At 40.3% G+C, this 16523-nt stretch overlaps 1 protein-coding gene and 1 non-coding gene across 3 annotated transcripts in view; one reads left to right on the top strand and one right to left on the bottom strand.

The window, feature by feature from the left end:
* OLA1 (Obg like ATPase 1) overlaps positions 1–16523 on the top strand; it is a 144577-nt gene that overhangs the window by 48304 nt on the left and 79750 nt on the right. The gene's annotated exons all lie outside the window — the stretch shown is intronic.
* On the bottom strand, positions 6184–6305 carry LOC121150971. The gene has a single exon (XR_005883072.1).

Raw genomic sequence — 16523 nt, 5'->3', positions numbered from 1 at the left:
ATTGCATCTTATTTGAGGTTGGGACTGTGCTTGCTGTTTTACATTCTTAGAAAAACTGTTTACAATTGTTAGGACAATCCTGAGAGGAAGTACTGTTATTAGCTACATTTTACAAAGGTAGACACTGAGATTTCCTTTCCCTTCCCTTCCTTTCTTTTCCTTCTTTATTTACTTACTACTTTGAAAGCTAGAGTTATGGAAGGGAGGGAAAAAATGTAAATATTTTCCACCTCTGCTTCACTGCCCAAAAGGCCCCAGCAGCCAGACCTGGGCCGGTTGGAAGCCAAGAACCTGAAGCTTCTTCTAGGTCTCCCACCTGGGTGCTGGGGCCCAGAAATTTGAGTCATCCTTTGCGGCTTTCCCAGGCATATTAGCAGACAGCTGGATTGGAATTTCAATAGCCAGGACTCTACACTGCCTGTGTTGGATGACTGGCGCCAAAGGCAGCACCTTTACCCATTGTGCAATCAGAAGGCTCACAGTAACATAGATTCACTTTTTTGTTTTTTAATTAAAGAAATACTGAAGTTTTATTCAGTGGTGTCTTCGGAGATTGGCGCATGTGTGGCATGAAGCTGTCTTTACCTAGTTAAGCTGTACACACATACTTTGCAGAGTTAAATTTGACAGGCAGTAATGTACCAGCATTTGTACAGTTTTAGTTTATTCCCTATAAGTTAATTGGGGCTGGAGTAACAGATAGGTTTGATGTTACTATCAGATTAACTCTAAATATCTCATCCATAGCCTTAACCTGAAGAAACCTGTTTGGGAAAGGTAGTGACAGCATGCTGAATTGAGGAGTGAAAAAGGAATTGCTTTGCCATTTGAGAGAAACATGAATTATTTTCATCTGATCATTGACCACAGTCATACATTTGTGCTGTAGATGAGTGACTATCCGCCATGTTGTGCACTTTCCTCATACCCGTTTATACCTCATAGAAGTAGAAAGATTGTTAACTTTTTAGTGGCTACCCCTTCATAATTAAGTTTCTGTGTTGAGTGCATATCCATAGTCATATGTATAAATACAAATAAAAATAAGGCACCATCCTCTGCTTTTGTATTTCCTCGTTGTAAAAAGGCAGTGGTAATAGTAAGGTTGGGAATAGGATTAAATGCAGAACCCTTAAAGGGTTGTTCAACATACAATATATATTTGTGAATCTATTTTAAACCATAAAGGGTAACTTACTGTATTGTATATTTCTTTTTTGTACATTTTTCTAGGTTTAATAGTTTTGTATCTTTGCACTTAATATATATATAAATCACTTAATTTTTTTTAAAGTTCTTCCACTTACTTATGTGTAATTTGAAACACTGAAGAACAGGGGCTGGTGCTATGGGATAGTAAGTCTCTGCCTGTGGTGCCAGCATCCCATATGACCACTGAGTTGAGTCCTGGCTGCTCCTCTCTTCTGATTCAATTTTCAGGACAGGGTGTAGGCCAGGCTGGATTGGACCACAACACTTGACAGCTCATGTGAGGGCTGGGGCTGGGCTTGGCTGCAGCACTTTATACCGAATGCTGAGACTGGGGGTGGACCATCTCAGTCTAGGTCGCAGCATCAGCTGGCAGGTGCCAGGACTAAATGTGAGTCATGTCAGGCTGGATTGCAGTACTCCCTGGCAGGCAAAAGATCCATGGTTGGAATGCCTGTCAGGGGAACTGTGGACACTTGTAAGCTGTGTCTGCCACTGGTGAGTACAAGAATCAAGGCTGGGAGCTGGCCAGGCTGGACAGGGTGGCAACAGCTCTTGGCATACATGAGGGCTGGGTCTGAGAGGTAGGTTGGACTATGCCACAGCACTCACATGTATGCTTGAGAATTGGGTGTGTGGCAGGCTGGCTGGGCTGGACCCCAGCACCTGTTTGAGATAAAGGGCTGGGACAAAACTCACCAGACAGCTTGCATGCATTGGTATGTGCATTGGCTGGTGCAGGGGACAGACTGAACCTGACCCTGCACTGGCTGGTACACACAGGAGTCAGATCTGAGGTCACCCCTGGTGAAGTTTCTTAGGGGACTCCTCAACTTGACCACTGGACTAAGAATTTGGCCATAGAGAAAAATCACATGATGTGTGGTCTGACCTCGGAGTGCATGTGTCGGGACTGGGTCTCTTCAGTTCCTGATGCCTGTGCAGTTGACAGTATACCCTGATGCACATGGGGGACATGATGGCCAGCTCATCTAGGCTAGCAGGGGAAGTTTCCTGTCTTGTCAGGATAGAGGGCAGAATAGATTGGACAGTTAGGGCCAAGCTTTGCAGCATGTTCCTGTGCCTGTGGATGCACTAATTTGGACTTTGTCAAGCAGTAGACCTTGGAAAGATTTTCTCATCCCTGGAGCAGTAAAACAGACAATTTCTGAGAACTATCAAAACCACTGAAGTAGTATCCTTGGAGCACCCTTCCTCACATCGGGTTTTCTAAGGCATCAAAGGACTGTCTCCCATATTTCGGTGCTGATGAAGTTTAACAGTAAGGAGTGGGATCCTTCCTGTCCACTGCCTGCAGACACTGGAGCGGGGGAAAAAATAGAAAGCTGAAACATTTGTCTCACCCACCTTCACCAGTGCCTGACCCTCCGCACCCTTGTTAGAGGCCCAAATAGTTGTGCATCATTTTCAACTGTATAGGCAGTATTGAAAAGATAATTTAGAAAATAATTTTTAAAAGCCCAATAAAAATAAAAAGAATGTAATGGAGGATGACTCAAATCCTTGGGCCCCTAAACTCACCTGGGAGATCCAGAGGAGCTCGAGGCTCTTGGCTTGGGACCAGCCTATCACTGGCCATTGCAGCCATTTGGGAAATGAAACAGTGGATTGAACAGTGGATCATGGTGTTTATCCTTTTCTCTCCATAAATCTGCCTTTCAAATAAAAGTAAAGAAATTTAGAAAGGAAAGAAAAGAAACAGCTCTCACCTACTGGTTCATATTCCTAAGTGCCTGCAACAACCAGGGCTGAGCCAGACTAAAACCAGGGGGTGGGAATTCAATCTGGATCTCCAGTGTAAGGGACAAGGAACCAAGTACTGAAGTATCTGTACTGTCTGCCAGGGTGCATATTAGCAGAAAATTGGAATTGAGAGTGAATCCAGGACTTTAAAACTAAGGTACTCTGGGCCCAGCAGCATGGCCTAGCAGGTGAAGTCCTCGCCTTGAACGTGCTGGGATCCTATATGGGTGCCGGTTCTAATCCCAGCAGCTCCACTTCCCATCCAGCTCCCTGCTTGTGGCCTGGGAAAGCAGTGGAGGACAGCCCAAGGCTTTGGGACGCTGCACCCGTGTGGGATACCTGGAAGAAGTTCCTGGATCCTGGCTTCGGACTGGCATAACATCGGCCGTTGCGCTCACTTGGGGAGTGAATCATCAGTTGGAAGATCTTTCTCTCTGTCTCTCTTCCTCTCTGTATATCTGACTTCCCAATAAATAAATCTTAAAAACAACAACAACAACAAATAAAACAAGGTGCTCTGATGTTTGATGTGGGGTTCCCAAGCTGTGTCTTAACTGTTAGCCCAATGCCTATTCCCTGTTTTCTTTTTTAATAGTTATGTGGCATTCACATGTAGGAACACTGCTATATGTGATAGCATGAATGATAGATATTCCATTCATTTCTAATGCTCAGTTATTTAAACATGTAACACTTCTTTTTCCCTCTCCGGTTTTTAATTTTTGTTACAAAAGCAGAAATAAGAAAAGGATTACTTCTCCCCCTTTCCACAGTCCCTTTACTCAGAGATATATTTTTCAGGTCTGTCATCCTTCATCCACTTGCACCTTTTCGCTTCATATCGGGTGGTGGATTTGTCCCTGACAAGGCCAACCCCTCCACTTGTGCACTAAATCTTTCTGGCTTACAGGATCGTGATCCTGCTGTTATCCCTTGTGTGTTACCTTTTGTCTTCATTGATTTTTCTTCTGTGAACACGGGAGTGTGCTGTAATTTTGCTCATCCTTTTAAAAAGAAAACAGAAAAACCAAAACACAGCTTCCCTTCGCCCTTCTGTTTCCCTTACCCCACCGCCAGCACAACTTCCTTTCTTTGTTCTTTTTTGCGAAAACTGATGGCCTCTACTTTGTCATATTCCATTTTTAAAAGTTTATTTATTTTTATTGGAAAGGCAGATCTTCTGTCCACTGTGTAACTCCCCTAATGGCTGCAATAGCCAGAACTGAGCCAATCTAAAGCCAGAAGCCAGGAGCGTCTTTTTGGGTCTCCCATGTGGGTGCAGGGTCCCAAGGCTTTTAGCCATGCTCCGACTGCTTTCCCAGTCCACAAGCAGGGAGCTGGAAGGGATGTGGAGCAGCTGGGACACGAACTAGCACCCATATGGGAAACCGATGCTTTGCAAGGAAAGGATTAGCCAGTTGAGTCATTGTGCCGCCAGGCCCTCGTTCCATTCTTGTTTGTTTTTTACTTACTGCAGTAAAGCATAAAGCCATTTAGAATAAATCCTAAAACAGCATCTAAAACCTCTCTTGTCTAGATCACCAGTGGTTTCCATATGCTGTCTTAGTTTTCTGTACGTTCTGGTGGATTGTCTAGTTATCTGTTTCATGACTACTGGAATGCTGAGTGCCATGACAATTGACATGGCTATTCCTCCTTATTTGTTGAATGATGAGCTAGTGTGCTTCAAACCCCTTTTTGCATGCCTTACGTGCACAATGTTCACTTGCCTGATTTTTTTCCCTCTTGGAATAAATTCCTAACAAAGGAAATTATTGAGTAAAAAATTGTACAAAGGGTTGGCACTTTGGCACAGCAGGTTAAGCCACCATTGAGAGGCCTGCATTACACATCAGAGTACTGCTGGAGTTCTGCAGTCTACTCCCTGCTAATGTGCTTAGAAAGGAAACTATACTGAACCAGGTGTTTGTTTCCCTGCCACCTGTGCGGGAAGCTCGGTGTATGGAGGCCTTGAGTACTGATCCAGCCCTGGTAGTTAAGGGCTTCTGGGAAGCAGAGCAGTGGATGAAAAGTATCTCTGTCTCTTTCTCTTACCCTGTCCCCGCTACGCCCGTTACTGTGCCTCCCAAATATTCAGGAACAAAAAGCAATATGAACTTTGTTACTGGTTGGTAAACCACCTCCTTAAGTAAAACATACTGTTAGTATTTGTTTATTTTTTAAGGCTTTGGATTTATCATGAATATGTCTTCTTGAAACAAATTGTTATTACTTTTGACTTAGCAGAATCAAATTATGTGCTAATAATCAGATGTGACCTGCATTTTCGTACTTACATATTCTAGTAGGTCTGGATAATCTAGTAGAAAGGGGTTCTCATCAAGTTTTGTGTCAGTAGGGCAGTCAGCAGAGACTCAGAATATCATTGAAGCAGTATGACTGTCTTTAGGGAAAAGCCTCCTTACCCGTTGTACTGCAACCTGCTGTCTTGTCTCAGGAATAACACATTTGCTAGAGGTGCTTTCCTTTAGATTGCTGCCCCCATCAGAGATCAAGTGCCGTGTTAACAAGCACTTTCACTGTATTAGTTGAAGAAATGGAATAGTGACACATATACATATACACAACAAATATGTATTGAATTTGTGGTGCTGTCCATAAAATTGAGTAGTATGATTTTGCTTGTCTGTGTCCAGAATTTTGTAGTCTAGATAAGAATGAAAGTGAATACTTTGTGTAAGTGTTTTGGTGTAACATTGAATCTAGCGTTGTTTTCACGTAAGTAAAATATTTATAATAAGCTGTATCTTATTATATCTTTTTTTTAAACCTTCATTGAGAGAGATATTTCTTCTAATGTTAATTAGCTAGTAGCTGCTGCTTTCAGTATACTTCAATTATAGTATGCTGCTTGATTATATGTTATAAAATAAACTTAAGGGTATCTTATACTGTTAGGCTAAGAAGATATATATTAGTTTACTGTTAGGAGCAGGTTTCCTTTCAGTTTGGTGGAGGAAAAGGAAGCTAAAAGTAAAAAGTATGAAGATATACCAAGATTTTGTATTATACTTTCTTAATCTGTTTACATTTCTGATTTTTTTTAGAAATTGGCAAGAGAATAGTTACCAATCTAGTATGTTTCAGGAAAATGGAATTTTTTTCTTTCTTTCTTTCTTTTTCATTATATTTAGGGTACAACAGTGGAGAACTCCTCCTCCCTCCCACCTAGCCTCCTAACTCCCAGAGCGCCTGGTCCCCTGGCCCCACTTCACCTGCCTCATTTTCATAATCCTCTTGGGCCACGGGGCCTGATCATATAAGGAAAATATTGCGGGCTCATCTGGGGGCTGCACTTGGCGATCTGGGTATACCTGACCTTACTATCCTTGCTGTACCCCTTTGCCACTCCACCTATGCACCAGCCCACTGCCAGCTGGAACATGGAATTTTTCAAGTATAGTCACCACTGCTTTCTAATAATTGACAGTAATTATTCATGAACTATCTTTACATTCATATGTGTGACCCTAAGGTCTGGATCAGTAAAATTCATAGCATATCTGTTCTTACAATGATTATAGGCAAATTTGGGCATAAAGGCAAATGACAGAATCAGTGTAACTCAGAATTAGTCAAGAAATGACCTAGTTTACATTCTGTGAGGCCAGTTTTAGGAGGTTTACTCTACACATATTGTCACCATCAATACAAATGTCTGTGAGCCTTTGTAGGCATGCCAATCTCTGTGTCTGGGATAGTTGAGCAAAAATATTTTATGCTCCACAATTGTTGGTGTTAAGAATTTTCAAATCTATTTGTGTTAATACAGGATTCCTACAAATCTTTTCTGCTGCAGTGCTATGTATTTGAATATGCAACAGAGACACAAAGCTTAAACTTTTTTTTTTTTAATTGGAAAGGCAGATAGATATACAGAGAGGGGGAACAGAGAGGAAGATCTTTTGTCCGATGGTACACTCTCCAAGTGCCCACAACGGCTGGAGTTGAGCTGATCTGAAGCCAGGAGCCAGGAGCTATTCTGGGTCTCCCATACAGGTGCAGGTTCCCAAGGCTTTGGGCCGTCCTCTACTGCTTTCCCAGGCCACAAGCAGGGAGCTGGGTGGGAAGTGGAGCTGCCAGGATTAGAACCGGCGCCTATATGGGATCCTCGCGCATGCAAGGTGAGGAGTTTAACTGCTGGGCTATTGCGCTTGGCCCAAAGCTTGAACTTTTTAATGAACTGAACTTATTTGGAAAGAATGTTCTTGTACAACTATTTTGAGAAGTTTCTGTTTAAATCATGCTGAGTGGTGTAATTGTGTTTAGCATAGTTTTAAACCTTTGGTTCAAGAGAATACTAATTCTGAATATTGATTTGGATGTCTGCACTTCTTAGACTGCTGAGTGCAAATGAATTTCGTAAAAGTTAGCCTAAATCCAATTTAAAAGCACTGCTATTCTCTGCTGCAAAACCCAGAAACTAAGCAAAGACAGTGGAATCCCCTGGATCACTTAAATTTTTTTTTCAGGTGCACTCAAAGTTACCAATTATGTGAGCTCCTCAGGAAATTAGTATCAATTAAAACAGAAAAGTTTATCCCAAGAAGACAAAAATCCAAAAAACATAATGTACAAAAAGTTGTTGACTTTTTCCCAGTTCAGCTAATTCTCCAGTTATTTCAAATATATTAACCTTCAGTTACGTTGCTCAGACCATAAACCAAACCAGTTCAGAACAGTCCAAGTAAAGCTTCATGTTTTGGTAACTTTAATGCTGCCCTTCTTCCTTCCTGGTAGAAGTAGTTTTTGAAGACAAGAGAATTATTAAGTACTATTAAGTACTCAAAGGCAAAGTTTAATATTGGTCTAATTGAAATGATTGTTAAATTAGTCTTTCTCTCAAAACTGGTAGCTAGTTTTCAGTAGTCATTAGTTTTGCACAGGTTTTTGGGAAGCAGTTATAAAACATTTTGCTAGCTTAAAGGTAAAAAGCAGAAGGTAGCACATACATATGTGTGTATGTATGTATGTATGTATTTACTTAATGCTTAAAACAAACTTACTTTGAAAATGAAGCATGCCTGAGCCCTGTGGCCCAGTGGCGTGGTTTAGTGGCTAAAGTCCTCGCCTTGACAATGCCGGGATCCCATATGGGCGCTGGTTCTAATCCCAGCAGCTCCACTTCCCTTCCAGCTCCCTGCTTGTGTCCTGGGAAAGCAGTTGAGGATGGCCCAAGGCTTTTAGGACCCTGCACCCGCGTGGGAGACCTGGAAAGAAGTTCCTGGTACCCGGCTTCTGATCGGCACAGCACTGGTCGTTGCGGTCACTTGGGGAGTGACCCATCGGATGCAAGATCTTCCTCTCTGTCTCTCCTCCTCTCTGTATATCTGACTTTGTGATAAAAATAAATAAATCTTAAAAAAAAAAAAGAAAATGAAGCATACCTACTTCATAGGCTCATGTAGAAATAAGTGAGCTGACAAAATCTATGCATAAAGTAATAGCAGCTTTATCACATGGAATATATAGATGTCTGTCTCAGAGTGTTTCTCTTAAAGAGGTAATGTGTATTAAAGTTTGTCTTATGTATATAAAGTAATTAAATTTTACTTTTCTTAACCATTGAAGCTTTGAGGCTAATGTTTATTTATAGGGTTCTTTTGTAGAAGAAGGTAGATTCATAAAATAGTCTTATTTTACCAGTTTTGTTTCATTCCTTAATTTAATTCTTTATAAGGAACAGTGCTTTGATTTAATTAGCACCTAAGGATTATGTGTTAATTGTTGCATGCTTTCCTAATACCACCAAGTATTTATAATAAATATCTAAATACCCAAATATCGAAATAACCAAATACCCATATTTGGTTAATGCCTATTAGTAAAGTGAAAATTGAATAAAATTATTACATTCAGTTGAATGAATCTCCAGATATAACTTGTTAACTTCAGAAGCAGTTTGACGTGTATAGCTCTTATGTTCTTAAAACAGTGTTTTTAAAATGGGAGGGTAGTACAGTTGTTGCATGCTTTGGAATCATTGGAGAATCAGTGAACTAGGGGAAGTCAACAACTTTTTGTAGAGTTTCTTTTAAGATCTACCTTTCTGTTTTAATCGATACTAATTTCTTGAGAAATAAACAAAACTTCTTGATCAGTAACTTTAAGTGCACCTGAAAAAAGTTAACAATCCAGCATACTTGATTTTATTAAATTGATTTACTTCAAAAGTCTCTTGCAATTTGCTTATGGTTTCTCATTTTTGCGGCAGAAAATAATAGTGCTTTTAAATTGGATCTATGCTAACTTTTAAAAAATGTATTTGTTCCAAGCAGTCCAAGAAGTGCAGAGATCCATGTCAATATTCAGAATTCATATTTTCCCTGAACAGAAGGTTGTGATAAAATGGTACATGGTGTGTTTTCATTGCCTGTTGAAAGACTTTCATGCAGTTAAAATAAGCATTTTGATGGTGGTTGAATTAAGAGTTTTTGTCAGTCTCTTCTCATCATGGATGATTAGACTAAAACGTCTGCTTGTCTTGACTTGAGATCACCACAGCTTCAGATAACATGCTTTGTGATTGAAGGTCGAAATATTTTGAATTCTAATAGGCTGCCAGATGAATTGCTTGAAATAGACTGTAAAATTTCAAGGCTTCCTTTTCCATCTGCTGTGAAAAGAACCATTGGGAATGGTTGAGCTTGATGATCATAGAATTACTGGATGGTGATTCTAAAACCCTCAAAGGGAAGTTGCTATGGAGATCCAGTTCCAAACTGTGAAATGATTCACCTTTGAAAGGCTGCAGGGTCTGAGAAGCTGAACACATCATTGTTCAGGTGGTCATTGGTTAGGAAATTGCTGGTGCCTGTGTAATCAGCACTCCTGTGGTAGTTAACGATCTAAAAAGGTTTGTTCTGAATGATGTGGGACAACAGCAATGTGCATAAGATGGCTTCTCTCAATCATGGTTTGCTCAGTCTGGTGCTTGTAAAAATACAGCAAGCTAAATTGCACGGAAATGAACTGCTTTATTGAAGAAATCTTTTGAAAACAAAATTTTACATTGATGAGTTTGACACCTAAAATAAAGCGGTTCCTTTTGAAAGTAAAGTTTTTGCAGTCAGACACATGCTTTGTTTTTTTAATTTTAATCCATTCCTTCCACCTCCCCATCCCCGCCCACACATACTCAGAGTTTTGTGATAAGCTTTTTATCTCTGTAGGTCCAAGCCACAGCTAAATATTTTTAATATCCTAAGTACTATACCAAGAGCCTTCCTGCATAACCACAGGTTCACCTGAGAAGTTTAGAAATGCCCCCCAACCCATTGAGTCTGTGGAAGTTGCCAAATCAGTAAGAGTAGAATTTAATTAATTTCCTTAAAGCCATCTGCTGCTTCATTCCCCAGGTGGCCTCAATGACCAGAGCTGATCCCATCCAGAGCCAGCTACCAGGAGCTTCTTACAGATCTCCCACTCAAATGGGTCCCCTGGTGTGTACAAGGCGAGGATATAACCATTGAGCCATTACGCTGGGCCCCACGAAATATTTTTTTCACATTTTGTGATGTTTTAAGTGGATTATTAAAAATTTTCTCTTACTGTTTTTATTAAATTTAATAAGTCAGCTTGGGGTCAGCATGATGGCCTAGTAGCTAAAATCCTCACTTTGCAAGTGCCAGGATCCCAAATTGGGCACCAGTTTGTATCTCAGCTGCTCCACTTCCTTTCCAGTTCCCTGCTTGTGGCCTGGGAAAGCTGTCAAGGACTGGCCAAAGCCTGGGGATCCTGCACCCACATGGGAGACCTGGAAGAATCTCCTGGCTTCAAGATCAGCTTAGTGCTGGTCGTTGTGGCCACTAGGGGAGTGAAGCAGCATATGGAAGCTCTCTCTCTCTGTCTCCTTCTCACTGTAAATCTGACTTTCCAATGAAAAAGAAATACATCTTTAAAAAAAGTCCAATTTCACATCTATTTCTAGAAGCCTGAGGTGAGAATTTTTAAAAATTCATTTCTAGACTGGCAGTATAAGGCAATGCCTTAAGCAGCACTTGTGAGTCCAGTATTTCATGTTGATGGGTGCCCACCTGAGGCCTGGCTGCTCCATTTTGGAACTAACTCCCTGCTGATGAATTTGGGAAAGCAGCAGAAGATGCCCCGAGTACTTGGGCTCCTACCACCTATCAGTAGCAGAACCATTTTTGGAGCTCTAAGCTCCAGGCTTTTTCCTGGCCCAGCCCTGGACATTGTGGCTACTTGGGAGCAAACCAGCAGATGGAAGAACAATCTTTCTGTCTCCTTCTGTCTCTTTTAAACAAACAGACAAACAAGCAAACAAATCTTTAAAATTTGATGGCAAGCTATTCTGTATTAAGGTTTCAGAATAGGTGAAATTAATCTTAGTGTCTTAAAACCCTATAATGTTTATATTTAGTAATCAGGTTTGAGTTTTATCACAGGTAGTTTTTTAAAAATAAGATTTATTTGTTTGAAAGGTAAAGAGAGAAAGATCTTCTAATACTGGTTCATTCTCCCAAATGGCCTCAGTGACTGCAGCTGAGCCAGGCTGCAGCCAGGAGCCTGGAACTCCTTATGGATCATTCATGTTGGTACAGGGACCCAGACACTCGGGCTCTGATATGCTACTTTTCCGGGTTCGTTAGTAGGGAGCTGGATCAGAATTAGAGTTCTTGGGACTCACAAGTACCCATATGGGAGGCTGGCATTGCAGACAGCGGTTTTACTTGCTGTACCACAACACCAGTGCCAGAGATAGCTTATTATATATCAAAGTTCTCTCCAAATGGTGTTCCCTTAAAATATTGGTATGTATAACAAAATCATGAATTCTTAGTGTACAGTTAGGTGAATTTTATTTATTGCATACAGTTCGCACTATCACAGTTCAAATATGCAGCATCTGGTGAAAGCTTGAGCTAGTGGCTAAGGCATACATTAGTGCCAGAGTTTGATGCCTTGCTCTGACTGCCATTTCCAGCTGCCTGCTGAGGAGGAACCTGGGAGGCAGTAGTAAGGGCTCATTTACCGGGGCTCTTGACATCCATATGGAGGACTTGGATTGAGTTCCTGACTTTCTTGAGATTTTGAGGAGGTAAACCAGAAGATAGAATATCTTTTTGTCTCTCAAATAAGTGATAAAAAAAATTAACCTACTTAAAAGGAAAAGAAAATCTAAAATGATCAGTGTTTCTTATCTAGAATGTTTTCTCATGATCTGTTACATTGGATCCTGTCCCACACCCCTGTCTTCAAGAAACCGTTAATCTGCTTTCTATCACCTTTATTTTTTATTACTGAAGAATTTTATATTATGTTACATAATATATAGTTTTCTTTGTTTTTTTTTAAAAAATCTGCATACTATTTTGAGTTCCATCAATGTTGTATGTGTAAATATTTGCATATTACTATGTAGCCCTTAATAGAATGGCTATTTTGTAGGTTATTTATACATTTATTAGTTGATGGACATTTGAATTGTATCCATGTTTTATTATAAAGGATATTTATAGACGAATGTTTGTAGATTTCTATTTCTCTGGAAGTAGGTTTGCTGAAGTATGTGATAAGTGTATATTTAGCTATGTAAGATACTGCTATTTTTCTCTTTATTTTTTATTTGAAAGGCAGAGTTGAGGGGAGACAGAGGGAGAAAGAGAGAAGCAGAGGCCTTCATGTAGTGTTTCACTCTCTAAATGTCTGCCATGGCTAAGGCTGGGCTAGGCCAGGCTGAAATTAGGAGCCCAGGAGCTTCTTTTGGGTCTCTGTCAAGGATGGCATGGACCCAAGCTCTTGGGTGATCCTTCACTCCATTCCTGGGCACATTTGCAGGCAACTAGATCAGAGCCAGAACCCTTTGGCTCAGCCTCAACATTTTTGATTTTTTAGCTGCAGTGTAAGAGTTCCAGTTCCTCCACTTAACAACACTTGATGTTGTCAGAAGTTTAAACTTGAGACTCCCTAGTGCTTCATTCTGACTTTAGTTTCTGCTTTCCAGATCATTAGTACTTTCTTACCTTTGGTGAGTTACCAGTTTATAACATTTGCCTATTTTTTTTACTGAGGGATTGTTTGTAATATTCTGCGCTAAAACAGTCTGTTATATGGAGATGGATACAAGTACTTTTGCAAATAACCTACTTTGTGAAATTTTGTCACTATTTATGGCTTTTCTTTTCGTTTATTGTGCTTTTTTTTACCTAATGACTCATGATGTTTACTCTGTTTGAGAAATCTTTACCTAATCCAGTGTCCAAGAGATTTCCTCTCATTAGTTGATTGACTTTGGCCTTTACTTTTAAGTCTGTCATTCATTTCTAGTTAATTTGCATATGGCATGGAATAAGGAGTTAATTTTCTTCTATACAGATAGCTAGTTGTGCCAGAATCATTTATTAGAATATCATTTCTCTCACTGAATGCCCTTGGCACCTTGTCAGAAATCAGCTGGGGGATCAAATGTGGGTCTGTTCTGTTCCGTTAGTCTCTGTTTATTCTTCTGCCAATAGCACACGGTCTTGATTATTTTAACTGTATATAGTAAGTCTTGACCTCAGGAATTACAGGTTTCTGACTCCATTCTTCTTTTTCAAATTTGTTTTATTTTTCAGGGTTCTTCATATGTTTGAAAAATTTGCCAGTTTGTTACCTTTTTATTAAAAACTTGCTAGATTTTTTCATTGAATTTTGACCTTGTATTGAAACTGCGGCTGGAGAGTACTTATTTCTGAAGATGGCAAATTTCTTTATTTGGGTTTTTTCTCAGTAATGTTGTATAGGTTATAAAATGCATAGAAAAATTTTTTATCTGCTGTTCATTTCCAGATGTCCATAACTGCTGCAGCTGAGCCAGGTTGAGACCAGGAATCTACGGTGTAATCCAGGTCTCCCATGTGGCAGCAGCGCCTGGGTTGTCCTGCTGCCTTGCAGACCTGAACAGCTGGGTTGGAAGCAGAGGCAAGATTCAAACTCAGCACTCTGATGAGGGCGTCCCAAGTGATGTCCTCACTACTGCGTCAAATGCTCGTGCCTTGGTTGTTTAATGCCTTTGTAGACATAGAGATTTCAGTCTTTCTACATTTATTGAGAATCAAGTAGTTGGATCTTAGTTACCCACGTGGGAGACTTGAGATTATCTTTACAAGAGATTTCTTCCTTTCTTCCCTTTTAGATTTAATTATTTCTACAGAAAGACAGATGTACAGAGAGAATGAGAGACAAAGATCTTTCATCTACTGGCTCACTGCTCAAATGGCTGCAATGACCAGAGCTGAGCCAATCCATAGCCAGGAGCCTCTTCCAGGTCTCCCACTCAGGTTCAGGAGCCCAAGTATTTGGGCCATCCTCCTCTGCTTTGAAGCCTGTGTTTGTCGTGTGTTTGTTACTGCTACTCTTCCTTTGTTTTTTTATGTATGTTTTTTGATTACTTGATTATTGTTTAGAACTTCAACTTAACAGTTACCTTGGTTTTTAAGAATTTTTACTCATTTTGATTTTATTTGTTGTACAGAAAGACAAGCTGACCAAGAGGTATCTTTAATTCAATCTTTCATTCCCCAAATACCTGCAATAGCTAGGGCTGGCCCAGACCGGCCTAGGCTGAAACCAGGAGCTAGGTACCCTTTCCAGGCCCCAGCTATGTGAGTCAAGGTCTACTGATTTCCTAGACACAGTAGCAGGGGCTGGATTGGAAATGAGGTAACTACAACTTGAACTAACTCTCTGACCTGCCATGGAGTTGTCCCAGTCAGTGGCTCACTCTACTCTGCCACAGTACCTGCCCCCTGCCTTTTACCTTTAATGTTTATGTTGTATCTCTGCTATTCTGTGTTTGCCATTGGGTATGCTATTTCTAATTTCCTCCAGTTTGGGTAGTTGTTGGCAAGGATGACCAGTTTTGGTTGGCCTCATCTGATCATCTTGAGTCTGCTTGTATCTGAGCACCTGCTTTCAGCTTTTTATACCAAACTGGGACCCAGAGTTGATCAACTCCGGTGACTCTTTCATCTTTGCAGCTGCCATCTTCATGCTTTAGGTGCTATATGTGCCCTAATCAAGAATAGCTGCCTAGCCTGTGTACTAATTTTGAGTTTATTCTCCTTGAGGGTCATTGAATTCCAACCTGTAAGTTGTAAGTTTCCCTTTTTTTTCCTTTTGTGGGAATTGGATAGCATTTTATTAGCTCTTTAAATCTTTTTTTTGTAACCTCTTGTCCTTATCATCTAGGACTCCAATTCTGTGCATGTTGGATGTTGGACCATTTCTTATTAGCTGATGGATCTTTGAAGCTCTGTTTCTGTTGAGTCATTGTGCTTCATTGTGCTGTTTGGGCTCTGCGATTTGTTCTTTGTGGTAACATGCTCTTTTCCTTAGTTATCTCAGCTTGGTTCTTACATCCATACAATTTTTTCCCTCAAAGATCGTGTTTGTAATACTAAACTACTACATTCAACCCTCCTTCATTACCTGCCTGTTACTTTGTTTCTCTTGTGGTAAAGCCTTTTTTTTTTCATTGTAGGTATAATTTAATCTTTTTAAAGATTTGTTTTTATTGCAAAGTCAGATATATATATATATATATATATATATATATACATATATATATAGAGAGAGAGGAGAGACAGAGAAGGAAGATCTTCCGTCCGACGATTCAGTCCCCAAGTGAGCGCAATAGCCGGTGCTACAGCAATCCAAAGCCAGGAGCCAGAGACTTCCTCTGGGTCTCCCACATGGGTGCAGGGTCCCAAGGCTTTGGGCTGTCCTCAACTGCTTTTCCAGGACACAAGCAGGGAACTGGATGGGAAGCAGGACCACTGGGATTAGAACTGGTGCCTATATGGGATCCCTGCGCATTCAAAATGAGGACTTTAGCAGCTAGGCCACGACACCAGACCCTAATCTGATTTTATTTATTGAATTTAAGTTTAATAGATACTTCAACATTTCCTCAGCTACTTTATCATCTGGGTTATCCTCAAGTTCAGTTTTGCATAATTCTTTTCTTTAGTATGCTCAACTTTATGTTTACTAATTGTAGAGTACAAGTTTTGGTAATTTGGATTTTATTTTCTGAGCAATAGTATTATTTTGCATTAGTAGGCAGCTATTTGACCTTGAACTGCAAAGTCTGTTTCTTATGCAGCAACTAGTTTCACTTAAGATGTTTTACCTTTAGCTGGTCAGTTCCAGGTCCACCCCGCCTATGCATGGCTCAGGTGTTTGTCAAGGTGGCATATATTTGGACCACTGTATTTGTTGCTGGCACTGCAGGGGTGGCTTTATGCACTGTAGCGCAATACTGGCCCTGAGCTGAACATACAGAAAGGCACACAATGCTTCATGTAACTTCCCTCCTTTGGCTATGTACTTGCAATCTTGTCTACATTTTATATAGTGTAGATAGATAGGCAGGTAGGTAGGTAGGCAGGTAGGTAGGTAGATAGATAGATAGATAGATAGATAGATAGATAGATAGATAGAGAGATAGATAGGTAGATAGATAGATAGAAGTAATGGCTTTCCAGTAGTATTTTTTAATGCTGTTATTGGAAAATGGAAGC

This window comes from Ochotona curzoniae, unplaced genomic scaffold (genome assembly GCF_017591425.1).
Source record: "Ochotona curzoniae isolate NIBS_2020 unplaced genomic scaffold, NIBS_Ocur_1.0 contig_2210, whole genome shotgun sequence".
In the NCBI taxonomy this organism is placed as follows: Eukaryota; Metazoa; Chordata; class Mammalia; order Lagomorpha; family Ochotonidae; genus Ochotona; species Ochotona curzoniae.
This window is presented reverse-complemented; position numbering and strand designations above follow the sequence as displayed.